Raw genomic sequence first — 7,676 nt, 5'->3', positions numbered from 1 at the left:
AAATCTAGCAGAATTTTTGGTTATTATAATAGGACTCAAAATTTTATGACTAGACCATTTGGTAGATTATACTATAAGGATCTGTTTAATATTTTTCAGTTGGATCTACAAAACTTCTAGTTATATTCATACGGATTTGTCGTCGCGCTCAGTTTGATCAATAACAAATCTCGGTTTTCGCAACTGTCGCGAAATCGAATGACCCTACCATCCCAGAAGCAATATCTATCGACAATGGCTACGTTCGGAAACGTCGCTTGGATGCCTCCGATGCCTCGGATTCATCCGCTGCGGAACGCAGCCATTATAGAGAAAATAAAGTTATCGCGGCTCAAAGTTCTCACATCCGCGTGACCCCGCGAACAAGAAATTTACTTTAAACATACGCTACGTTACCAGAATTCTTGTTAACGCTAGTGCATCCTGGTAGTTGCATCATTGTGCAAGTTCGCGCAAGTCGCGCGAGTCGAGCGGATAACGTACCATGGTATATTGTTTCGTACATTGCGTGATGGCGTTTCGGTGGCTGATCGTAGTCGAGTATGTATCGTGAAGTGAAGTCTTGTGAAATAACGAAATTGAAGTTCAATTACATGAACAATTCTAACAATAAATCGTCGTATCGTCATATGTACTGTGATCTGTGTCAAAAATTCGGAGAAAAAGTGGAATGTAATTGAGTAGCATGGCTGATGAAAAAACGTCTTCTCTTCTTCGCCAATGGAATTTTGAGAAATATGTAGACGTTTTTAAAGGTTAGTAATACATTAACGAAAATAATTGTTCGCTCAACAAGAAAATCTGATAGATTCAACGGGAAGGCATTATTAGACCAATAAGAAAATCTGATATAGTTAACGAGAAAAATTTATTCGATCAACAAGAAGTTCTGGTAGAGTTTACGAAAATAATTGTTCGCTCAACAAGAAAATCTGGTAGACTCAACGGGAAGGCATTATTAGACCACCAAGAAATTCTGTTAGATTTAATTAGAAGGAATTAATCAAATTCATTCAGTAATTCTTACAAGAATTCTGATTCGTCCGTTTTTGAACAGACATACTGGTTGAATCTACCAGATTTCCAAATAATCCAACCAAACTCTTTTTTCAGTGTAGAACATAATGTTCTCATCTTGACATTTCAATCAAGTTTCTAAAATACTATATTCTTGTGCTTCTCGCAATCAGTAAGAGAACTTTACGAGTGTCTTCCATGATGCATATAATGCACTCATGTAGATGCAACAACCTGACGTACAGATTACAGAGTTCCCGCTGCGTATAGATTAATAACTATGGATATAACATGTATTCCATACGGATTTGTCGTCGCGCTCAGTTTGATCAATAACAAGTCTCGGTTTTCGCAACTGTTGCGAAATCGAATGACCCTACCATCCCAGAAGCAATATCTATCGATAATACAGAGAAAATAAAGTTATCGCGGCTCAAAGTTCTTGCATCCGCGTGACCCCACGAACAAGAAATTTACTTTAGATTTTGTTTCGAGATTTTTGCGAGCGCGACTACCACGAGAGCGCAATGGCATCGCGGATTATGCCGCTTTTTGGGTATCGCCAACTAGTTGTGTGCTTTCTCGCTTATAAGACGGATTATACGGCGGAACAATCCGGAGCAATCGGCTTATTTCCTTCTTTCGTATTGTGGCGACGCGACGCGCGTGACTTAAAATTATCGAGCAATGTATCCTTGCGTGATATTCGACTGTGCGGTGAACTTATATTTATTCCTATTTCGGCGTTGACTCTTGTATATAAGCTAACGTGTGAACCAGTTATATTTTTAAACAGTCCTCATTTTCAAAGCGTAAAAGCACTTAAAAATATTTAGCTATCTCTGTTCCGTGATGTAATTTATGTCTCAGTCATCACGATACTTACTTTCAAGCGTGCGTAATTTATTCTGGAACTAGGGTATATGTACGCGTGAGCAACTTTCCGGCACGCTAAAGTATTATGGCTAATGAATGCTCCGCGATAAATATTTTACAATGTTTCTTCGTGTCGACATTTTATATTTCCTCTTCATCACGATCTCTTATAAAACAATTTCTGCCGCGCGAAATATAAATAATGACAAATGAAATTCTCATAATCAATCCAAATGTTTAGGAAGTTTCTCATTATCCGGTATTAACTCTATATATTTATCGGATAACATATCACAATTATAGCACGTTTATAATATTATATTTTATAACGTTTAATAATGTTAATTTATTGGAATAATAATTTAGGATTTTATCAAAGTTAGAAAGTTCTCGGTTGTTGCGTTAATGAAATTTCGATTTCGGTAGAGTAGAATCCCTATATCGAATATACGAAGCCAGTCGAAAGAGGATAATGTATAATTTATGACTATACAATATAGTAAATAAACAGCGGTCGATAAAAGCATTAATATTGGATCATGAAACGTGATGTCGTTCGTAATTTACAAAATTTTCACAGCGATGATAAACTTTCTTTTACAATAGATTTATGATAAAGTGGTCATTATTATTCAAATATTGAAGTGCAAAATAATGTCCCGGGTTTTTAATAATTAATTTCATTAACTTGATAAATATTCTCATAAAATCTCATTTTTTCCTTTTATTTATAATACATGGTTATGTTATTTATAACTTAATAGTTATAATTGTGTACATCTTAGTAATTTAGTTTCAATGATATCAATAAAGAAGAATAGAGCGATGCTGGAAATAATGTTTTTTCTTTTAGTAAATTAATTTTTTTTTCAAACAACGATTACTTTTTACAAAGACTATTTTCTTGATAATATAAGTTTTAAAATATGCTTATCGCAACCTTTAGAAAAAACTTATTATCATATACTCAAAACATAAATTTTTTTTTAAATATAAAATTTTATATAACGAGCGATTTTATATAACACACATACAACACAAGCAAATCGATTTTTTTAAAATTTATTCATCTTAACTGAAGCATTAAACTTACTAGAGGATTCAGAGTATATTTAAAATTTTTATGCTTTGATGAACTTATAATAAATTTGCAGGTATATAAACTTTCAAAATACTTGAAACAAGCAAATAATATTTAAATACAGTATATATTTTTCTGTATGTAGAATGTAATTCGATAGAGAAAATAAATACGAAGCGAGTTTCTCGTTTTTATCCGTCTCTTTTATCTCGTATTATATATAATGATCTGGCGATATGCGCTCGTATTAATGTTTTAGACCAGATGATTTATCGTGGTCGACGTTTATCGCCCTTAGAAGAGAATAATGTGGAGATGGACAGAAAAAGCTCTAGATCTTCCACTCGCTCACGTGATAATGGCTTGCGGCTCCTCGATTTAATGCCATGTGTTAAAAATCCTTTGACAGTTAAGATGCGTTTTAGAAATTAAAAAAAAAACCGTATCTGTAGACTAGACAATAGACGTATCACGATTATTTTCAATAAAATGATAGATAACATATATATATTCGATTAGGAACCGACAACCCTAAATATCATATTTTGAGCTTAAAGTTAAGGATTCAGACTGGCATTAGCGTTCAGTTTAATGTATTTATATGTTTGATTTTGATAATAGTATGTTATTATTAGTTTTAGATATTAGTTTATAGAGAAGTTAGAGTGTCGTAAACACTTTTGGAATTATTTGTTGCTTGGGACAACATTTTGTGTTAATAAACATATCGTGGGTGCAAACATGATATATAGTTGGAGTGATTTACGCAAATACATTAATATTAACGATATACATGATTACGTATGTGCCACGATAATTGACAATAAACACTAGCGCTCTATGCATGTGATGAAATTTCGCGTTTACTTACGCATGACAGTTAATGGCCGTATATATTGTCGTTCATTAAAGTTTAACGAAACGCTGTACTCAATATTAAATGTTATTTGACATAAACTATGGTTGCAATTGTACATAAGAATGTAGAAATAATGTCGTACGTTCACATTCAGCGATTGCGACACAAGGAATGAAAAGGATTAATGAATCGTACACACATCACGAGATATTCTTTTAAACATAAATGCATAGACAGCTATCGCATTTAACTGTATTTGTTGTATCTGAGTCCCTACTAAATTATTATTTCATGATACAATAGTATTTGATGACACAATGACAATTATCAATTTTAATCGTATGTATTGTCACGTTATTTCCATTACCATAGATATATATAAACAGTTGATAACATTTCAAAATCGAAATGGCATGGACCGCATTATTATTAATTATTTATATATATGTATAATTAATTGATGTAGATTTTTATTTTACTAAAATAAAACTCTACCTAATAATTTTGAATATGGCTGCATATTTATCAAGCATTTTTATCTTCAACGCATTAGAAAATTATTTTGAGATAAAAATATTAAGCGTTCGATATTTTTTGATAGAAGTATGTAAAGTATCGTTCTATGATTGATAATAAATTCCATCATAAATTAAAATTAAGTTTTACATTATTATAGTTAAATATAATTTTAATTTGTAGCAAATGCATCTATATTTCGCGAAATACTATTTCTATGTTTCTCTATTCTCTTTAATCTATTTTTGCTTATTTACTTAATCAATGTGGGACTTGCCACAGAGTGACATTCTCCACCTTGACGGGCAACGAGATAAAAATTGTCGTTTTACCGACGCGACGCCGAGCTTTAAGAATAACAGCAGCGGGTTTGAAAGACGTTTAACGCCGGTCGAGCCCCATTAATCTCTCGAGCGCTGTTAGTCGGCTGCATAAAAATATGGCGACACGACGGCAGCATGAATAAAAATCCGGGCTTTATCCTTACGCCATTCTCTCGACGTTCCCCTTTTTCGCCGTGTCGTTTTGCATAAAATCGCGCCATGTCCCACTGTTGTAGGATTGTATCGCGTTGTAGTCCGCTGTTTATAACTCGTTATATTAAGACCCGTTCTTCCGAGAACGATTTAGAACGGTCATGGGAACGGTCATCGTGGTTGCGACGTTTCTGCTGTTAATCTGGTATCATCGAGAAACCGTTGTAACCATCTCTCTCTTTCACCAAGGTAGCGTCCCAAGTCTGACATCAGGTCGATTAATGTTCAGCCATGAAAGCTCCGAAGCTACCACAAGCGAATATTAATCTTTTTTTTTTTACCGCTGCGTTATATCTTCAGTATTCAAGACGGAGAGCCCGATGGGATTTTGCCAACATGGACATAGCGACAAAACGGGTTAAAATAGCTATTCAAATTTTAAGTGACATAAACGGTATCTTGTTACTGCTCTTTATTACGACGGATAATAAACTATATGTACGAACCGGTGATTCGTGAACGACGGTATTAATTTCTTTATGTTTCTGTATATTTTTTAATTAACGTACAAATTACACACTTTACAAATTCAGTATAGTTGTAAAATAAACTGCGTTTGCGCGTAGTGTTTATATTTCTTTCATTTATTAATTTACTGCACTTATTTTGATAAAGATAATATTTGCAAGTGTTACGAATGTATGATAATTATAATTACTAGAAGCTTAATTATCAACTGAAATCAATCTAATGCGTTTTGCGTTACGTTTAAATGTGTTTAATTACCCACTTAAAATTGTAATACTAATTAATTGCCGATTAATTGCTTGAATAATAGTTTAAAAAACTGCAGCAATTTTCTATACAGCCATGTCCCAAATTATTAGATATTTTTAGACATAAATTTTATAATTCTTAATATGTAAGTTAAAACAAAATTTATATATATTAACAATTTTATTTATTAATAAATTATCAATATTCAATATTTTATTACGCTTCCCTTTTGTTTTATAATTTCTGAAATTCTTTTTGATAAATTCTACTAGTTTTCTGCAAGTGGATTTGTTCCCATTCCTTTATACTTACAATTTGTAAATCTGATTTTGAAATGCATTTTTGATTAAGGACTTTTTTTCTTAAGTTGACCCATAAATATTCCATCGAATCAATATTGAGACTTTATAAAGAGGCCAATCTATATATAATGTATTAACGTTGACCCTATTTTTTCTTAACTATGTCATACTAGCATAGTATTTATTAAAAATAATTGCACAATAAATTTCAAAAAAGTATACACAAATGGATCTCAACTAATTCCAAGAAATTAAAAAAAAAGCAATTTATTATTATTTTTTTTTAGAAAAATGCTAATTGATAGAGTTTAATAATTTTGAACACGATAATTATGACATAATTAGCATTCTTTTAAATATCTTTTTATCTTGCAAATCTACCTTGACATTTTTTTAATTCTTAGCATAAAAAGGTCCTTTTTAAGGTTACTTAAATATTAAAAGCTATACTGTTCATAATCAGGATGGATAATGCATCGTTAAACATAATTTAATACCTATTCTTTTTACGCTTTGTATCTCATTTTTTCTCTTACTCTACTTTTCTCATTTAAATCGCATTATTTAATCATTCGCGGTCTTTGCTAATACCGACAAATGCGCGAAAGCCCTCGCGTCTTTACGACTTGAATCATGCAAAAGCGTCAGTGCCATGGACCAGCAGCGAGCACGTCGTAGCAACGTCGGGAGAAACGATTTAGTGCCGGCCTTGGCGCAAAGCGAGCTTAACGCCGTGGTGGATCTCAATAAAATCGCGGAGCAGTAAATAACTTAACGACGGTCCGCAGCCGGACTGCTCCCACGAGGACACAACGGGGAGTTTCCGGGCCAACTTTCTGGCAAGTTCGACGTGTCGTTGTAACTACGTATACCACCCGGGTAGTAGATATTACGAACCGCATGGATGTAGGAGCGACAAGCGAACTCCGCAACATCCGCGAGTGCAGCTGGCTCTCGATATTTCTCCCGCGTCGTTTGCGATGCGGCTGAGCATCACGGCAGTTTTTTATGGCTGGATTTATGGAAGATGGTATGTTACTACCCGCGGTTTATCTCCGTTTAACTTGGCTGATACAACCATCACGAAACGTTATACCCGCATATACTCGCAATACGCACAACAGTCCTCCCATGTATTATTACGGATTAATGGTCCATTTCTGTCCACTCACTCAAGAAGGCGAATATTCTAAATGGTTGTCGGATCCATAAACGCATTTCCTCGCTTGCTTCGTCCACAGTCAGTTATGAATAGTAGAAGAAATTATATTAAAGCAACGAGCGTAAAATGTACGCGAGCAATAAGTAAGATAAAGTCCTGCTCTAAGTAAATGATTCAAATCTATATTTTATTTTTTATAGAATATATTTGAAAATATTTATAATAAATAACTTATAATAAATAACTTAATAAATAACTATTTGAGTAAAAAACCAATTTGGAAATGTAAAGAAATATTCAAAAGTAGCCATAAATTTTTCCACATTTTATGATAGAACAGTAAAAGAAACTTAGGCTGGACGAAAAAATATCCAGATTATAGGTGATATAGGAGTAAAAATATTATTGCAGTAGACGGAAGATTAAATAATTTCCAAAGTAATCATATTAATTTAATTGGCTGTTGGGAATACGAGAATACTTACTGCCATTGTACTCTACAAAGAGGTATACCGATAGACGGCTTATGAATATGATATATTCTTTCGGAAAGAATGCGTTAAGCACAGAGTAAAAGCATAAAGCAGACAGAGAGAAATGAAGCCTGAGG

General features: G+C 33.3%; 1 protein-coding gene across 1 annotated transcript in view; it reads left to right on the top strand.

The window, feature by feature from the left end:
* Positions 1-640: 640 nt before the first annotated feature.
* Positions 641-7,676, top strand: part of LOC108761792 (limbic system-associated membrane protein) — a 291,620-nt gene continuing 284,584 nt past the window's right edge. The window contains exon 1 of the mRNA XM_018508516.1: positions 641-755. The gene's annotated coding sequence lies outside the window, so the exon portion shown is untranslated. The remainder of the gene's footprint in view (positions 756-7,676) is intronic.

Source organism: Trachymyrmex cornetzi, unplaced genomic scaffold (genome assembly GCF_001594075.2).
Source record: "Trachymyrmex cornetzi isolate Tcor2-1 unplaced genomic scaffold, Tcor1.1 scaffold262, whole genome shotgun sequence".
In the NCBI taxonomy this organism is placed as follows: domain Eukaryota; kingdom Metazoa; phylum Arthropoda; class Insecta; order Hymenoptera; family Formicidae; genus Trachymyrmex; species Trachymyrmex cornetzi.
Note: the sequence above shows the minus strand (reverse complement) of the source record. Positions and strands in the feature narration are given on the sequence as shown.